Source organism: Coturnix japonica, chromosome Z, assembly GCF_001577835.2.
Source record: "Coturnix japonica isolate 7356 chromosome Z, Coturnix japonica 2.1, whole genome shotgun sequence".
NCBI classification, from domain to species: domain Eukaryota; kingdom Metazoa; phylum Chordata; class Aves; order Galliformes; family Phasianidae; genus Coturnix; species Coturnix japonica.
The window spans coordinates 41,872,994-41,890,868 of record NC_029547.1 but is presented as its reverse complement, the minus strand read 5'-3'; positions in this window follow the sequence as shown (position 1 = coordinate 41,890,868).

Genomic DNA, 17,875 nt, shown 5'->3' with positions numbered 1-17,875 from the left:
AGCAGAGTTGTAATCTTAGAGGCATCTGTGTTGTCAGAAATTTAACAGTGTCTCATGGGACCTGTTCTACCATGTCCTTAAGAGGAACTAGAAGCCTGAATTTGTTCTTGCTGAATTCAGGGAGAAAAGGAGCGGCCCCTAAATTTGTTAGTATGCAAAGGGCCATTTTCAGGATAGTCCAAATAGTCTGTCCTTTCAGTGTGCTGTCTTTTTGACATCTTCCTGCAGAGTATCCTGGCAACAGTATCACTTCTGACAAACAAAAGCCATGCAGACACTGCTGAATCCCATCAGAATTACAATGACTTTCCATTTCAGTATTTGTTGAAACAGTTGTTTAAATATGTGAAGCTCTAAAGTTGATAGAACAATATGGAAAAGCCAAGTATAAATATGGTACTTATCAATATTGAGTTATTGTGATGCATTTAGAACAAGCAGCAAAGTGATGTACACATGTAATGGACTAAATAAATATAATGCTAATAGCAGGCCAGTCATCTTAATTCAGTTTTCTCAAGAAGGTAGCTTTGGCTGTGAAGTAAAATGTGTAGAAAAGTCTTCCACAAAGCACAGAACTTAGTCGGTAAAATGAAATTCTTAAAAAGTTGAAAACTGGATACTTTTCAAAAGTAAAACACTGCTCTTACTTAATGCATTGATATCTAGATTGACAAAGGCATTCTGCTGTCTGGCTTCTTTTACACACATTTTAAGAATGATCATTATGTAGTAAGTACAAAGGCAAAGAAAAGCAGCCAGGTGCTTTATTCCATGCAGAATCTACAAGACGTGAAAATGGGGTACCTAGACTTATGAAATGAATTTTCCAGTTTTGTTTGTTTTTAATCCATCCCACTGGAAGTGATAAAAGAGGAAAGATATGTTTCAGTCAGATTTCTATGTCTCTAGAACAGAGGAGGACATTTGAGGGTAATACTTTACACAATCTGCAATAACACATTCTTGATTGACCTATTCATTTTGTTTGTGCTGAGCATACCATGACACATGAACTTAACAATGTAATTCCCACCACAAGGGCTAAATATTATATGCATAATACCATCAGTGGGTTCTCTGTAGTATGATCATTTTTGTATCAATTTCCTACTGTTATTCCATCAACTTTTTCTTCCCTACTGATTAATATAATATAACTTGATGCTTCAAGGTGCTCCAGGTAAACCCTGGGGTCCAATAGTATAGCAGTTTGATGCACATGTCCTCCATCTAATATCGGAGGAGCTGCATCAGATCCAAGTTACCTACAAGGCATTTTACTCAGATGAAACACTCTATGCTAAAGAGATGTTTCAGGAATGCACTGGCAACCATTCAGGAGACCCCCAAAGAATGGCTGATTTGCTGCTTCAACATCCAGATTAGTGTAGCAAGCAAGCAAGAAGCCTCTATATTAATGGCTATTCTACAGATCTCCTTTGAGTTCCCCAGAGTAAACAGTGCTGTTGGAAGTGAGTTTTCATCCTTTTGCCCAAGGGACAGCAATGACTGATACTATCTTTTTAGGTGAGAAAGAGAATTAGACAGCAGCACTGAAAGGAATTTTCCTAGCTGCAATATGTGCAGGTTATCCACTAACCTAACAAATCCTTTGTGACTTCTGTGCAAGCATCTTCAAAGTCTACTGTACATTCATTCTATTTAAACATACTGTCTTTGGTCTTACTTCAAAGTTGTGGTACTTAAACATGTCTTACATATGAATGACATGAACAGATTAATTACTAAGGAGCTAGATTAAGTTCTACAGCCGTTCATCTCGGGGACCTGGTTCAGAGCATGGCCAAAAAGGCTGAAATCCTTTTCTGATCAAGACAGTCTAATAAAGCAAGTAGCACTAGAAATGCTGGACTGAAAAAGAAATTAAAATGATTTGCTTATTGATTACATCTGCAGAATAAAGGTGGTTTTTTTGTTGTTTTGTTTTTGTTTTTGTTTTTTTCAGAAAACTACTCTGCATGTAAGTGATGATAGAAATATATGAGTTGTCCGCACAGTTGTCTGACATTGAGGGTGTTAATTTCTGCCTTGAGTGCAGCTGTGAAACTCACAGCATGTATTCACAACCAAGATGTCAAAGGAGCTTTACAAATTGCAGATCAAACACAGGATGTTTGTTGTGGCACAGAACAAATTTAGAAAGAGGAGAAGAATATCTCCTTTCTTTGCATTTGACTTTTTATGCTGTATTCTCTAACAGATGACCTTTCAGGTAAGCTCAGAAATTCTGGAAAGTCTTTTTTTTTTGAGCTCAATGAAGGCAGACTATGTAAATACAGTGAGCTCAACCTAAGTGATGGCTACCTCTCTCAGGCTATTCAAACATGATTCTGACTGCCTGCTAATGTTTTCATTACAGTAGGGAACCTGAGGACACAACATTACAGCCATTTCATGTTTATCCCTGCCTGCCACCAGAGTTCATTGTACTATTATGTTATTCAAACTATAGTGGCAGAGTTTCTTTTTATTCAACAATGAGAGGTACATGGTATGGTCTGCCTAGTAATTTCACAGGAAAATTTATGGATTTGAATTTTAAATACAACTGACAGACTGAACAGTACAGATATCTTTGTTGCTAAATTGTCATACCAAAGGAAAAATATAATAATGTGACAAAGCAAGAAATGTGATTATAGGTAGCCTCAGAGGACTAAAACACCTTGTCATGACTCTGAAATCAATTGTCTAAACAGCATATATGCTTCTGTATGAATTAGCAGCAAACTGAAAATCCAGTTAGAGAGTGTCTGAGAGTGCAAGCTGTGTAAGGCAGAACTGATGAGAAAAATAGGGACAGGAAATCCAGAGGAAAAAAGCAGAATTATGACTCAGACTTTCTGTGACAGAGACCGTAGCAGAAAAACTCTGTACAATTCCTATGTCCCAAACACAGATGCTGTACCTCATGGGTAGGAGACTCTTCTTAATGCAAAGGTTCTTCTAGGTTCAGTGGCTTGAAATTTCTGCTGAGTGGAGTTAACATAGTACACAAACACTGACCAGCAAGATGCATCTGGATTACTATTACACTGGAAATGATAGGTGGCAACACAAGAATGTCATGAAGTTTGCTCTAGGTGGGTCCCAAGAATGCTTATACAGGAGCAGAAAGAACACTGTATGCAAATTTGTCAGGACCTATTGAATCAGTTAAAGGCTGAAGGTGACAGTTTCCTGGATCATATAATTACCAGTGACAAGACATGGTGTCACCAGTGTCACCTAGGGTCAAAAGAGCAGACCATGGAATGGCAACATGTGAATTCCTCATCAAAGAAGACTTCAGAAAGCAGCCCTTTGTGAATACAATGTTCTCTGTCTTTTGGGATAGGAAAGAGATGATCCTTCTGAATTTCCTGGGATCTGGGCAAACCATCAGCTCTAAACTCTGTAGTGTTATGCTGACTAAGCTGAAAGCTCAAACTTTCAGAGCTCAAGGGCCCATACCAGTTTGAAGTATGTGAAGAGCATTGCCTTGGCCGGACTGTTTTCCCTTACCCACTGTATAATCTGGATTTGGCATCTTCTGATATCCACATGTTCAGGCTCATAAAAATTGGAATGCATGGGCAACATTTTTCCTGGCAAAAACACTGTCATAAGCAGCACCCCAGTTGTGCAGATTTTTACAAGAGCAACATGCAGGCTCTTGCTCATTGCGCATAAAAACACATTGCTAATGGTGGTGACTATGTTGAAAAACAGTGTTTTGTAGCTGAGAATTTGCTACATAAAACATGTTGTTGTGCTCTTTTTCCCTGTTGTAATTTCCCTGGAAATAAATAGGAGGCATTACTTTCAGGGCTGCCTTTGTATGTTTATGGCTGATTTACATAGGAAGGCATTTGGAAAGGATAAACATCCCTTTTTGAATCTGAAATGGCCTTTCAGCCCTGCATTTTCACATATGTATATAATTACAGAATATTTAAAGCCTAAACTGGTGCATTTGAAGCTGGATGAAGGGAATGAGACAGTAATGATCTTAATCTCACATGACTCCAAATATCTACCCAGATCACAGTCATGTTGCTTATCATTCTGTAATCCTAGTCTCAATTATCCTGTGCTAGATTTGAAGAAACTTTAATTGGTTCCTGGTTTTTTGGCATGCTCATTTGTTCCCTAACAAACTGATCTTGAGACTATGCTGAAATCTTAAGAAAAATCACATAGTTGATACTAATTTCCAAAAGTGGACAACAGTGCACATATTCCTGTGTTTGTATCTTCATTAAAAACAACAATAACAATAAAATAGTAACCAGTGAAGAGTTTTACAACTTCTACATCTTCTATTCTCCCACATTGCAGTCTGTCCCCTGATCCTTCCCCAGATTAATAGATTTATGCCAGTTTTTCAGCGGTTTTAATTCTGTAAGTAGTTTTATGGTAACATAAACAATTGTACTTCATCCTGTTTTCTGAGATATAGTCAATTCCCCTTCTGTACAGAGAATGTCTCCAGACTCCACTTCATGAGCACACAACAAATATACCAATTCTAATTTCAGTGCTGGCTTCTGGAGACCCTGGAACTGTCTATTAAAACTTCTGGGAAGTCCAATAATCATATCTGTACAGCATAGTTTTGGGTTTATTACTTTCCCTTCATTATTCTGGAATAATATACATCTTTTTTTTTTTTTTTTTTTTTTTCTTTTTTCTTTTTTCTGTTTTTTTTTTTTTTACTTGATCTAATAATTTCTTACATGATGTTGTGTTAAATTCCTCTCTGAATTCCAAGGAGAAGAGACCTGAGTGTTTCCCTTATCTAGAATACTAATTATTTTTACCTGTGAAAAATGCTCGTTGACATAATCTGCCTTTTAAAACTGCAATGCATTGTTCATTTTACACTTTCCTATAAATTCTCAAGGGAAGAATAATCTCATTCCTACCTACTGCAGAGGCCAAAGTTGTTGACCAGAGCTGTTGGTTTCTCAGCTCATTTCCCTTACCAGCCACATTTACCTTTTCCTTTCTTCTTCTTTATCTTTTAGAAACCAAAAATAGTTCCCCCAAACCATGTTCTGTTTTCCATTTTAATTGTTGGTATGTTTCCCTGGAAAGAAAGACTCTTCATAAATTCTCAGTACTGGTTACGTTGTTTCATTTCTCAACACTTTCAGACTTCCAGAATAAAAAATAACCAGTTCTCCAGTGGAAGAAAAAAAGAAATGTTGATGTTTATGTTGTTATTCATTTTCTCAAGTAAAAGGAGAAAAGTTTTTATTTGAATAATTTTCACTAAGCATTTTTGTCCACCCCCCCCCCCCAAAAAAAATAGATAAAATAAAAAAACTTTTTTTTTTTTTCATTCTGACAGCTGTTTTCCAGAAGAAAAACCATCAAACATAATTTTTAATCTTTTAAAAATATATATATTTTTTAATGGCTGCTATTTTTAAATATAGCTTTTCATTGCACCTATTCTAAGGTATCAGTTGACTTAATTCAGTAGGAGGGCACCAAAAGCTAAGCAAGAGTAAATGTCATTTTAGTTGACTGTGTAGAGCTCTTCTGAAGACTGCTTTTCTCGATGTATTCCCAGAAAGGGCTAGTGAGTAAGAAACTAGATTGGAGAGTAGGCAATGAGTAAAGTTACATTAGAAGTCACAGGATTTATTTTTTTTTTCCAGTAAAAAAACAAACAAAACAAACCCTCCCCTCCCCCCCCCCCCCCACAAAAAAACAAAAACAAAACAAAAAAAAAAAAACAAAAAAAACCCCCACAAAAACAAAAGCACCATCCAAGCAAATAAACAAAAAGAAAAGAAAACAAAACAAGTACAGGGTGAAGTACTTGAAGCATCTGTTCATCCATGCATCTATTTGGCTGTTGGCATTCTTCCACAGGACAGTAAAGCTGTTCAAGTCTTAGGCTCAGTGGCCTATGACAGGAAGCATGACTTGCATGGAGATGTTTCCCAGGTTCACATTTGTTTGCATGAGCACATGCATCAGTAACCACCAGGTTGCAGACTCCTTGCTGCTTCAGTCATGACTCACAGGCAAGCAGGTCAAGATGAACATTGGGCTCAGAGGAGGTCCTTGCAGAGCCTGCTGCCTGCCTCCCTGAGTACAGGAGCTTAGCTAAGCAGGGGAGTAGCCAGCTCCTTTCTCCACAGGTCTCCAGGCTGTATGCCAGAGGTATACTGACACCTCTATGCTGGTCTGGGCAAGCAATAAGATAGAATAAGGATTTGTTTGTGGTGAGTGCTGGTGATGGATAGGTGAAAAATAGTGTGAATTTGTGGGAAGGAAAAGTATGTAGCAGGAAGAAGCAAAAGGACATGCATTCCTTCCTGGCTAAACCTTAACATAATCAGGGATTTTCAGTCCTAGTTTACCTGGACCAATGCTGCTCCCTCAGAAATTAGACTTGGGAATTAAAATAACTCTTATTATAAAATAAGCATGTGTATAAGCTATTCCAGAAGCTGTAGTTTTAGAATAGTATGAATTTAAGGTAGCTGAAGTTATAATCTGCCAGAGTCAGAACAGCATCAAAGAAAAAGCCATGTGCTGCTCAGTGCTTCTGCTGCAGATCAGTGCTGCCTGTTTTTACAGTGAACTTGGGATATTAGTCACCAGTTTGTAACAGAGGATTTGGATTCTGCAGTATAGAATTCCACTTTAGGAAACATTGTAGCCCAAGATGGTAAACTGTGATCACTTGTGGATCATTTTCATATCTGTGCAGGACTCAGAAGCTCTAACATCTTACTTTGTTTCGGCTGCAATAGTGACAGACCTTATTTTGTGTGGTGTGTTGCAAAATGAGGGATGTTGTTAAGTAGTGACTGAAAAGTTACAAGGTCTTTACAGGTTTTTGTTTGTTTGTTCTCTGAAAGATGGGATTTCTGGACCGATCAGAAGTTCTCTATCCACGTTTCATTGTCTGAATGAAAGGATGTACAGTTCTGCTGGGGATGAGCAGAACAAGCCAATATTTTCATTATGCTCTAGATGATGGAAAAGAAAGCATAGTAATGACACCTGTGTGCAATGACAAGTCAGGAGGGACTGAAAAGAACATTGAAGAATTCACAATATTCTTGAAAAAATTTAGGCATAGCACCCTCAATTCCAAAAAGCACAGAGAACTGAATACTCCTTAAAACTTTGCAGGTTTTAGTTGTCTTGACCTTAATTATGCATGAGAACTTCCCATGCATAAAGTTCAGGCTCAGGTGTTTTAAAGAAACTCTGTTAAAATACCTCCAGGAGAATTCAGCCTGTATCTCATCAAGAGCTTTGAAACTATCTCCACTTATGAAAGAAACTTACTTACAAACAAATCAGGCTGAGCCTTAAATATGTAGTAGGCTGATAAGGTGGCTTGGAATTTATTCTGTACTGAATCTGTGCTTCAGCCAAGCATTTATAGAAAGAGCCAAAGACATAAATGTTAATTGGGTAGTACCTACAAGAAGAACCTAATTCTCTGTGCTTCCAGACAGAAATTAAAATGGTGATAGAAATGTTCTAAAGATAACTGAAAGCTTACCTCTTCTTACTCAGTACTAATAGATATCCAGTTGTGGCTTAATGACAAGAAACAGTAAGCAGTCATTTTCTCATGAGTGAGGAAGAAATTCTTGCCACATCCTCATATTTCTTGAATATAACTCTTCCAGTCTTGGCTTGGAGACCTCTCAAAAGCCATTACAAGTGGTCTAAACATTCTGTAGAGTATCAGAATGCCATGATCTGTTAGGCCTGGCTAGAGAAGTCCATCCCTTTCAAGCTTTTGTTGTTTTGTTACACTTTAAAGGAAGCTTTATAGACTAGTTTATTCATTATGGTTATTAGAAAGCTCATTTACACACTTCAAGATGTAAGGCAATTTTGCTGGCATCTCCAGCTACACAGAAGCAGCTTCACTATGCCCACAGGAACATAAAGGCTGCAGCTCAGTCCTGTGTGAAAGCAGTGATTGTGATACTGCTTCCTCAGGGTGAAGATACGCTGCCAGAAGAAAGATTTTCAGTAGGGCAAGGTCATTCTCTTTCTGTTCTTCGATGAGAAACTGTAGAAGTGTTAGACCCTTCATAGCAAGTGCATGTCATCAGGGAAGATCCCTGCATGGATCCCCTTCCAAAAGAGAAATATAGCCTGGAGGCAGGCACCCAAGGGCTGGAGATGGTACAAAGCTCAGAAGGTTAAATGCTTGTGAGGCTGAATCGGCTTGTCTGCTTAACAGTGTTAATCACAGTACAAGGGCCCGATGAAAATAAATAAATATATTCAGAAATTCAGATGTTTAGCACTGATTTCCTTAAAGGAGCCCAAAGGGAAATTAGAAATTCTGTCTTCAGAGCAGAGCTTGAAAAATGTTATAACTATATGTGAACAATGAGCTAAAAATAAAATATTTAGCAGCTGCATTTTAAGTAAGTGTCATCCATCCTGTGTAGTGAATAAATCATGGACCCTAGAAAGGAAGATGTATGTGATCGTGTATGTTTAAATATACCATACTTTATATTAATTGAGAGCTGCATTAGTGCTGTGCAGGAACTTCAGTTGTAATCCAGAGTATTTCCTGAAATCAGAGAATCATAGTCTGGCTTGTGTTGGAGGAGTCCTTAAAGACCACACAGTTCCAATTTCTTTGCTACCCATCAGACCAGGCTGCCCAGGGCCCCTTCCAACCTGGCCTTGAATGCCTCAAGGGGTGAGGCATCCAAAGCTTCTCTCAGCAGTTTGTACCAGTGTCTCCCCATCATCTGAGTAAATAGTTTCTTCCTAACATTTAATTTAATCTGCCTTCTTTTAGTTTAAAGCTTCCTTCTCTTGGTTGTGCAACTTAGCAAAAGTTTCAGCATGAATTGTGAGGGTATCTTTACATACAGTTTTCCTTTAATAATTTTAATTATTTTTTTCCTCTTTGCTCGGTAAATGGTGATCTAAACATGTTGTAAGACATTTTCAACTTCTCTTGGTTAGTCAGGCTTTGGGCATCCCATCCAGGGCACACAAATCAGTACCCTACCTGCATCCAGCTGCTGCAAGGGATTATTGCACATGGAGTTTCATAGGCAAGGAGATGCTTTTCTGCTTCTGTGTACATGACAAAATAGGGTGGCTTCAATTAGCTGCTAGTAACTCTGTGTATGTGTTGTGTAATGTATTATGCAAATACATTCCTTTAAACATTAATTTGAGGTCAGCTTGGAAAAATGACAGTATTCTTACAGTTAGTTAAGACGATGCTCTTTGATAAGGTTATCTGTTAATTTTGATGATTATTGCAGCCCATAAGAAACCATTTGATCTTATCATTGCAAATACAAGGTTTCATACACTGTATTCACTTCAATATTTATTAAAATTGCTTCAGCTTGCTCAGCGAATAATTGGCTAACTAAAAGCCTGCATTTGGGTTAGCAGTATTTTCTTACTTGTATAAATGCAAATAAATTGTGGACAGCTGGGCTCACTGTGGGGCTTAATGCCCAGATTTTTTGGAATGACAGGTGAAAACAATGCTAGATAGGCTAAACCCAACCAGTGTTATGAAGACTTGAACTTGAGATGGTGCATTACATAGTTGTATCTGGAAATACAGAAGCTTGACTATTTCTGATGAGGTCTAACTGTGACTAATGTGGTAAGTGAAAGTGGGGCACATACTTGGAAAAGAAAGACATTATCTTTGTGGTTTGGCTGCTCATGGCGAAGCGATGAGTGTAGAAAGATTCTATTAAGCAGTTGAAAGTCAGAGGGAACAAAGATCACAAAGTAACTAAATCGGCTTTGACAGATACATCATAAAGCACATAAACTGACTTTTCCTGGTGTGCCTGCTTAATTTGTGGCTAGGTTACTTACCTCATTAAGAAATATATTATCTGTGTGCTAGAACACTAAAATCAGCATGGATGTACAATGGGCAGTTATATACATTTCTGGGGAGCTGTAGGTCCTCAACATTTCTTTCTACAACATGTTTCAATGTTCTTCACGCTACTGCCTCAAGCCCATCACATAGGAGTGCACCAATCCAAACTCTGTTTAAGGTTCGTTGCCCTGTTTGGTCAGGAATAGACAGGATCCTCCAAGTACGCATACTATAGGAAAATAGCTGAATGAGTGGCAATTAAATAAGTTTTAGGAAAAATATTTAATGAACGGAGCAAATAGCAATTATATTAGACTTTGCTTATCTTGCCATGCTTGGAGGTGAGAAGCATCAAAGATTTGAGGGTTTGGCTAATACTTGTGCTTTAATAGGCAATGAGGAAGGAAATGGGATATAGTCTCATAAAAACATTTCATTAACGATCTTTATTATCTGAAGTGGTCATACTATGTATGCATTTACTGCTGAAAAAAATGTTAATGCAGATTATACAGCTAAATAGAATGACAGAAGCATTAAAGACTGCCATCCAAATGATACATGGGAATGTAGTTGCGAGATGCGCAGTCTAGGCAGTTAATTTTCAGTGAAGGTCTTCCATGAAAATCCTGATGATGGCAAGTGCACACTTACTTCTGTAAATACTAATACTGAACACCTCTGGTTGTGAATACACCAGTAAAATTAGTCCACTTTTTTTAAAAAATAAGGGTAGTGATTAGGCTGCATGTGAGTTTGCTACAACTATGCACAGAAAAGGTGCGTATGAGTGTGTATATTTGTAGAAGGTCAACTGTTTGTTACTGTTTTATTTTGACCAAAAATCAAATCCTTGTTCTGCAAAGCAATAGGGAACTCCTGTCTATTCCAAGTAGTCAAGAAAAATGCAAAGCAAGTAGTTGCTATGTCATATATACAATACTATTATACATAGAATAATACTCTGCATCTATCTTCTCTGTTAGAGGTAATTTTTATTTTGACATTTATTAATTTTCTTTTTTGTATTAAAGAAGTGTAATGAGATAAGGGGAATTAAATGAATGGTCTTGTAGGTTGAGGAAGGAGGGACTTTAGGTACTGCCAATAAACTGCCCATATGCAGTGTAATGGCAAAGATATATATTTGTTGCTTGTACTTCTGCCATCTGACAGAAAATGTATTCCTCCTTGGCAAACTGGCAATAAAGAGTGATGAAATGTTTTGTTTCTGTTTGCTATCACAGATACATATGATAAATGCAAATTGATGAGCAACAGGCCTCTGAAGACTTGTTATAGGATAAGAGGGCTTTGTAATTTTCACAAACACTACTTCTGCTTCAGTTTGTCTCATTTCTATCTCTTCAGGCCAACTGCATGTCCCATAAGTTCTTTCCTGGCTCCCATCTCTTACTTTATTGAAGATTTATTTTTCCTCCCAGTCTTCACATACTTTGCTGCCCTCAGTTTCTGTTGTTTTTGGAAATGTCCAGCATACAAATTGACAAAAGCATAATGTGATGTACAAATTATTGGCTGCTGGGTCTGTCTCAAAGGGTAAACAGGGTTACATCAGACTACTAACCAGTGGGGTTCCACAGAGCTCCAGTTTGTGAACAGTTATCTCTAACATTTTCACCAAAGACTTGGGTACACGACTAGAAGGCACACTAAGAAAGTTTGCAGATGACACTGAATCAAGAGGTGTTGATGCGTTCCTTGAGTGTAGATGGATTTATCAGAAAATTAGGGGCTTGGAAAATAACTAGTCACATCGAGTTTAACAGGAGCAAGTGGCTAATTCTGCACCTTATATAGGTGAACCATGGATATACGTACAGACTGGAGGAAGACAGAGTTCAAGAAGTGTTTGGACAACATTCTCAGATACAGGATTTGAGTCTTGGGTGGTCCTATGTGGAACCAGGAGCTGGACTGAATAGTCATAGAATTACATGGGTTGGAAAGGATCTCTAGAGATCAGTGAGTCCAACTCCCCTGCCAAAGCAGATTTCCTAGACCAGGTTGCATGGGTAGGCCACAACCTCCCTAGGCAGACTGTTTCCATGCTCCATCACCCTCACTGAAGTTCCTTCACAGGGTGCAGAGCTTCCTATGCTCCAGTTTATGGACATTTACCCTTGTCCTGACCCCACAGACTGCTGAAAGGAATTTGGCCATGTCTGTATGACTCCCACTCTTAAGACTGTGGGGGAACACGTAACTGAGAGCAGTTCATCAAGGGGCTGAACAGTCTCTTTGACAGGCCTTACCACCATAAAGCCTCAGAAGTCTGTAAACTAAGAAACAGGGTAAACAGGATGCTCAGGTTACACTGTCCTGCCGGTATGCATAGTAAATCTTGTTATGCCTGGGGACATAACCTTCTGATGCCACAGTAGCCGAGAGCTTTCTAACTGGAGTGAAAACCAAGAAAGACGTTTATAACCATTAATCAGATCCCCTCAGTCTTCTTTATCCTCAGGCTGAACAGACCCAGGTTGCTCAGCCTTTCCTCATAATGGGGATGCGCCAAACCCTTCACCACCTTTGTGGTTCTCCGCTGGACTCTTTCCAGGAGATCCCTGTCTTTTTTGTACTGGGGAGCCCAGAACTGGATACAGTACTCCAGGTGAGGCCTGACCAGGGCAGAGTAGAGGGGGAGGATCACCTCCTTTGACCTGCTGGCCATGTTCCTTTTAATGCACTCCACTAAAAGATGGTCCTGTCCTCTCTAATCTGGTTGTTAGCCTAATTCTGAAGAACAGGAGAACCTGAAACTTTTCAAATTGTTTGAATGAAGTTGGATTAACAGAATCTTTCAGCTTCAGTGGTTAAACTTGTCAGAAATAAAGTAATTATAAATAGGTTTTATTGGATATGTCACTAGAATCCAGTAAAGCTTGTGAAAAAATTTAATAAAACTCTAGAAATTCTTGAGTAAAAATGAGTCCTTCTTTCAGTGTAAAAAATAGAAATATTGAAATTCAGTAGCTGTTATTTATTATTCATTATCAGATGCTCAGAGATTCTGAATTATACACAGAAACATTCACTTAAATTATCCAGAAGTATACAGAATCCTAACAGGGTTAGTTTGAATTGTTTATGATCAGAGACACAAAGTCATACTAATCCTTCTATGTTTATGATGTATGAGCATAAAAAAATAGTACTTTAGTACTCAAATTGACCAGCAAACCAGGAATTTGGACTGATTGCAAACTCAGTTTCATGTTTTGTACTGTATCTCTTTTGTTATATTTTTAAATTTGCTTACGTACTTCATAATTTAAACAGAATTATTTAATTTCTATGTTTGATTCTTGTGTAGTTAAAATAGTTCAACATTTCCTTGCATATTGATATGAGATTAAGTGTGTGGCATTATAAAAATGATATACATTATAATTACTTGAATTTAATGATAGAAATTGATTTTGAATTATAAAAAACAAAGAATTTTGTAACATAGCTTGAGTTTGAAGACAGCAAGGGAAAAATAAACACATTAAACATTTCAATAGACAGTTCTTCAACTGTTCTATTTATTTCAGCATGTGGTTGTGAGAAACAAGGAGTTAGAATAGCTATCAGTATAGTGCTTTAACAGAAACAAAACAAATCTAAACACCAACTTGTAAATGAAACCACTTTAATTTAAAGAGTTGTAGCCAGTAGGGTAGTGTCTTTAGAGAACATATTGCAAAAGTCTGTACTGAGAAAGCAGTAAAATGATGTGTTTTGGTTTGTATCCTAAACTGTTAAACATCTCTTTTTTTAATGGTTTAATGAAAAGCTAAAAATATGTCCATTATAAATAAAAGTATCCAATACCAGTCTTCTTCTTTCTTAAAAAAAGGGAGAAATTGCATGAAATATGAGAACACTGCATGAAATATTTCAACATTGCATGAAATATGAGAAGTATAGGTATAATTTTCCTAAATTCAATGAACAATAATTTTTGAATTTATGAGCATAGCTCTGGAATAATCGGTGTTAATGCTTCCCTACCTTCACAGAGGAAAACATAACTATTTGTACATATTTATTATTTCAGATGTAGACTGCGCTTTCCTCTTAATGATTTCTAACTTGAGAAGAATGATCTTTCCATTTCTACCTTTATGTACAGACTGTGGTGGATGCTGATAAAATGCTGATCAATATTTGATGTATGTTATTTTTTAGGTAAGTTATCCTGGATATGTACTAATAATTTTGGTTTTTCTTCTCTGTATTTCTTTAATGCACTGAGGCTTTTCCAGAATAAATTTGCAAGGGAAGCTTAAAAATGAACCTGAATATTCACTCAGAATGAATTTCTCTCTACACAAGTAATGTTTTTACACTGAGTAAAACACGCAGATACATAATTTAAAGTTCATATAGGTAATAGTTATTTATATTAGAAGTTCTGTTGGGAAACAGACAATATAACTCCTACTATATGCATGAGTGACACAATACAAATGAAGCATTCTAAACAGTGTGCATACCAGAAATTATTAGCTGACTGTGTTCACCAATAATTCTGAAAAATCTGAATAATGAATAATGAATTTCTGTGTTCATTGCCATTTATTAGTGGACAATTTGTGAGGAAACAGGAAAATTTATCAAATAAATTGTGCATTAAGGATCACATATTCTGCTTTCCTTGAATATGAGCTTAGCTTCAATAAATCCATCCTTTCAAAATCCCAGAGATCTTTTTGGCTACTCTTTACTATTGTTGCAGACTCTTCAGATTTAGTATTTTCTCAATATTAATTTTATAATAGCAGAATGATGCTTCACTCCTGACTTCGAGAAGTATCTAGATGTTGTGGAATCATCACTTCCTAAGAGTGAGATTTACCCTCATGTATTAGATATCATGAAACACTGGATGGAATTTCCAATTTCTGATTTCTTGTAATTGAGAAGTTAGACTCATTTGAACTGAAATTGTTTTGTGTTGCAATGTTTTGACTATGTGTATAATGTTTAGAGAAATACAGGAGGAAAAATATGTTCATCAAAACCTGAAGAATATTAACCTACCTAGAGCTGTCAAGTGGTTTTTAATATTGCTTTCAGTGCTTACAGTGCCTCTCTCTATATTGTCACTAATCTGTCTGAGTTGTTTTTGTTTGTTTGTTTGTTTTTGGTTTGTTTGTTTGTTTTTGTTTTGTTTGTTTGTTTGTTTTTTAAATACCTGACTATAAGAGATTCATTTCTGGAAGAATTTCCTTTACATTAAAAAGTAACAATATTAATAAAAGTTAACCCAAGTACACTATTAAATTAGTTATTTCAGCACCTTTCACTTTAAGGTTGGCTTAGAGCTTTGAATACTATACACAAAGCCTAATCTTGTCTTACCTATAGCAGTACCTATAGTAAAAATAAAGCTGGGTAAAATCCATGTAAGATTAAGCCTAGATTGGATTGATCTACTTCCTAATGAGAATCTCATATCCTGGAAACTGCATTTGCTGAATCAGTACTTTTTTACTCTTTCAGCTTGAATACTATTTCTACTGTGTTTGTACTGGATTTAGACAGAAATAAATGCTATGAGTACACCAGAGTAGGTAACATTTGTAACTTAACGAACTGTTCCCAACTTACCAGGGCTATTGGTCTAGAAAGAAAGTGACCTAAGAAAGGTCTTATGCTTGTGAAATTATTTTCTCAGTGTGCCCTTTCTTAGTGTTCCTGCTAACACTTGTTGTGTGCTTTTACCTTCACAACTGTCAGAATCAACATTCAGAAGACATATATCTATATAAACTGTTATTCTTTTCTCACCTCCACTGTCAGCACATCCACTTTAAAGGGATAGAAAAATGACAGAACTTCATAATTCAGTTTACTGCAAATAATGGTTAAAATATTTGCTTAACTCTACTTGAAAGTCATTATTTCTTCATGAATTTGGATGGCAGAAACTCATGCATCAATATTTACTGCTCTTTCTTCATTCATATCTGCAGTTGAACTTTCTCACAATTAATAAAACAAAAATCTCAGTCTAAATATTACAGATATGATAACCCAAATTCTTTATCATTTTAAATTTCATTTTGGAATGTTTGCTTTCTTTGAAAATACAATATATAGTAAAATAGTGTTGTGGGAAGTAATTAATTCATACTCTACTGTTACTGACATTTTGGGGAATTATTTATTGAATCACAGAATTGCAGGGGTTGGAAGGGACATCAATAGATCATCTATTCCAGCCCTCCCCAGGTTATGTGGTTTCCTTAGAGTAGGCTGCACAGGTAGGTATCCAGGTGAATCCTGAATATATCTATAGAAGGAGAATCCACAATCTTTTTGGGCATCTTGTTCCAATGCTCCATCATCCTTACCATAAGTTTTTCTGCATGTTTGTATAGAACTTCCTGTGTTCAAGTTTTAAGCCGTTGCTTCTTGTTCTATCGCTACACATCAGGTATAAGCTTGGCCTCATTCATTTGCTTCCTATCTCTCTTTAGATATTTATAATCACTGATCAGACTCCCTCTGTCTTCCCCAGGCTGAACAGACCCAGGTCCTCATAAGGTAGGGGCTCCAGGACCTTTGTCATCTTTGTGGCCCTCTGCTGGACTCCTTCTAGGAGATCCCTGTCCTTGTACCAGTGAGCTAGTCTATTTTACTCTGAAACGAAAGTACTTTCTGGATAAGAGTGTTGCATCTGTTGTTTAGTAATTTGCTTTATGGAGCCATGATGGCCACTTTAGAATTAGTTAGATCTGGATACATGAAAAACCCAGTGCTTTTAGTGTCTCCTCTCTAAGGGAAAGTATAATGACTTCTTAAAAAACTACTATATCAGGAGTTTTCCCAGCAAGTCATAGCAGTTCAGTTCTGAATATAATTGGTTTTGTAAATTTTAGCAGCTGTAGTATATCAAGATTTTAATTTACCGAGGGAAATAGCTGCTCAACCACACAGTGTATGTGACATTGACTTGATCCTGGTATGATTTATGAGGTGATAACTTTGATTTGATTGCTGGTACTCTCATTGTTATTCACTGAAAGGTGACTGATTGGACCTACAGTGGTTAAACTTAAAAGATTATTTCTCCCTTGATTCTTCCCTTGGTTTGAGAGAGAATCCATACAGTTAAAACAAGGATATCACTGATGACATCTCTGAAGTTGGAATGAACTTTCAAACTGTGACCCCTGTACAAAATGTTTGATAGATGTATCCAATTCCTATTCTAATGAGAGATGTACCTGAGAATATTTTTCTAGTGTTCCTCGGGTTTTTGCACAGGATCAACTCAAACCATCATTTTAATTTTAAGTATGTCATAGAATTTTACCATTTCAACTTCTTAAGTAACAAAATACTTCACTGTGACCTGGAATTTTAGTTCTTCTGCTGTTTTTCTAGCAAGAATGCTTAGCTTATATACCAAAGCACTGCAGTATTTCCCGACTGCCAACAGATATGTTTAAATCAGATACATAAATACCATTTACAGTTTTTAATCTTGAAGGTCTTTGCTAGTGAAAAAATCTAAAATAAGTAATAAATAATTTATAATATATAACACGTGACATATGGTATAACATGATAACATATCATATATCAAAATAAACTCAACACATTTAAAAATGTCTATTTCTTCATGAAATCATATTTTAACTATATAAGATTAATATATATGTGATATATATATATAACCCATATAATATAAAAACACTGAAGAAGAACATTGTAAACTCACAACTGCTAGTTTATATACCATGCCTGACATTTTATCTTTGCAATATAGTTATAATTCATGGCCACAAACTGAGCATTTGTAGGTGTTGCATAAGTTTCTTGCAGATGTTGAAAGGTAGCTATCAAATTGGGGTTTATGAATATCTCATTATAAAAGAAAAGCAGATTTTGATCTTGTGTTAAATTCTTCTTCAGAATGAAGTTAATCACTTAAAGGTATTATTCCTTTTTTTTTCTTCTTCTTTACTTACTGTT